The 2,555-nt window shown below is 44.6% G+C and overlaps 1 pseudogene; it reads left to right on the top strand.

Annotated features, from left to right (window-relative positions):
- The first annotated feature begins 344 nt into the window (after window positions 1–344).
- Window positions 345–1,498, top strand: LOC119042648 (ubiquitin-like protein 7; annotated as a pseudogene).
- Window positions 1,499–2,555: the final 1,057 nt, after the last annotated feature.

Genomic DNA, 2,555 nt, shown 5'->3' with positions numbered 1-2,555 from the left:
AATATATCCTACCTAATCAAGGATTTCTTTTTATTAAACATTATACCTTAATGCTCATTGAGTAAATTATAATCTTAAAATACCCAAGTGGCAATCTTAAGCCTATCTTTGGATATGAGTCCTCTTAGAATAAGACATCATAAATTTAATTCCATATTGAACATTTTTATAAGAAGTAGTTTAATAATTGAGTATGGACCAGCCTCCCCCAGTTCATCTTTATTGTAGTCATGGTGCCCAAATGCTGGGCTGTTTCAATACTCTCACCCGAGAGTGTGTTTATAGAAATCTTGGCTTTCAATGTTTATGCTGAACGCTACTCGACAAGGTTCCCGCTGAGAAAGACTGAAAGAGAGACAATGTCTCTCTCAGATGGGCACCTGGTACTGAAACTGGCTGACCAGCCACTTGCCCTGAGGTCCATTTTTCAGTTTCCAGAGCCAGAGCCAGGAGAATAATCACTGGGGTGGGTGAGAGGGCGGTGTACTCTAGTCTTCCATTTCTGAAGCAGCTCAGTGCTGGCAAACTCCGAGTCAGTTCCAGACCCTGAGCTGATCATCCGATCTACCGTGGCCAGAAGCTAAAAGAGACCTGACTCTAGATTTCTATGGCATTCAACCCAGGTCCACAGCCCATGTTCTGTGCAAGTTCTGGCTGTAGCCTGATCTAAAACCAGAACCAGTGGACAAAGCGGCTGTCTTGCAGGAGCTGAGGTGCAGTACACCACCTTGCACAGCAGCCTCTTACAGGATTGTAGTCTTTAAGGTGCTCAGCTGTAAGGAATCTCTGGAGCAGATCATTGTGGCCACCCCAGGCCTCAGCAGTGACCCCATTGCTCCAAAACAAGGACCTTTTCTCTGTCTTTGCTGATTGCAGCATGCTTGATACATTGGTACCTGCTCACTCAGCCCTGGTGAATGTCATTGTCCTGGTTTTGCACTGGGTAGCAGCACACTGCCACAGGGGGCTGACTCCTCTTCCCTGAGCACGCCTTCCATTTCATACTGGGACATGCCAAGTGGCTTCCTGTTTGAAGGGTTCTCTGATAATGAGGACAACTTTTACCCAAAGGCCAGATCCACATCCTCTAGCAGCACCCCCAGCTCCCACCCAGTTTCCTTGGGTAACAGTGGAGCTGCTGGACCCCAGCCCATCGCCCAGATTGAGCTGGCCACTACCCTGGCACTTGCCAGCACTCCAGAGAGCTGCTCTCGTGCTGACTCCTGGAACCCAGGTCCATTCCTCTGGGACCTCACCAATGTCTTCTGGTGTCCAGTCAGGGGCACTCATCACCAATGACCTCTTCAGCCAAGCCCTAAAGCATGCCCTGCAGGCCTCTGGGCAGCCCATCCTTCAAAGCCATGGGGGAGCTTCAGCTGCAGCAGCTGCTGGGCATGGACACTCAGCACCATGAGCTGAGCCTGCAGGCCCCCCAGGCGCCCCTGGCGGGGATATCTGAGCAGCTCTGGAGCTCATCTTCACTGGAACAGCCCCATAAACTCTCTGCTCCTCCTGAATCCCCTATAAACTGCCCAGGTGACTGCCCATGGGAGACACTCCTGGAGGTGCCCCATCTCTCCTTTCCCCAATACACCCGACAGTCAAACTTCAAAAAAAAAGAAAGAAAAGAAATCTCGACTTTGTGTGTCCACCTTACTATAGAGAACATGCAGCTGAGACAACACTGTAGACTTAGAGAAATGGCCTGCCTTCTGAAAGTCACTGAGCAAGAAACTCAATATTACCAGGCCCTGGCCTGGTAGCTCAGTTTGTTAGGGCACCGTCTCCATATGCCAAGGCTTTGGGTTCCGTCCCCAGTCAAGGCACATACAAGAATCAACCAGTGAATGCATAAATAAGTGGAACGACACATCTATGTTTGTCTTTCCCTCTGTCTCTTATTCTCAATAAATAAAAATTTGTAAAGAGATCTCAATCTTACTTCTTAGAAAAAACATAAATCATTGAATAGTTATATTATAGATATAGAGGTAGATATAGAGATAGAGATAGATAAATATAGGTATATATTTATATATAAAAAGTTGAACAGGAGGAGCCAACATGGGCTCAGGTAAAACAAGCTTTGTCATATGGACAAGATTTCCAAGGCTGGCGAATCAGTGTACTTTCCTGTATAAGTATGTTTTTACTCCCACAAGGCATTCTACAAACCACACTGTGAGCTTGTAAAGAATATTAAAATATATGGACTGATTAAAATATTTGAGTAAATTGAAAACTTGTTAAATGGCCATACTAAGCATTTTAGTAACAGCTAATCTTTCAAAAGTATTTATATAAAATGTGTATAAGGACTCTATTTTTATTTTTCATGTGTTTATTAAAGTTTCAGATGAACATTAAGGCTGTGGATCAAACATGTAAATATGACATTGAGCTGGAAACAATTTTAACCTTTTTATGACAGTGACAAAAATCAGGGACTAATCACATGAAGAGCCCCAGAATTTCTAGGTGTATGCAAGATGTACATGAACGAACTATAATTTGTGTGTTCTAATATGTAGAATTCTTCCACAGGATGGTCCGGT

Source organism: Artibeus jamaicensis, unplaced genomic scaffold (assembly GCF_021234435.1).
Source record: "Artibeus jamaicensis isolate MK-2021 breed Jamaican fruit bat unplaced genomic scaffold, CSHL_Jam_final contig_466, whole genome shotgun sequence".
Lineage (NCBI taxonomy): Eukaryota > Metazoa > Chordata > Mammalia > Chiroptera > Phyllostomidae > Artibeus > Artibeus jamaicensis.
This window is presented reverse-complemented; position numbering and strand designations above follow the sequence as displayed.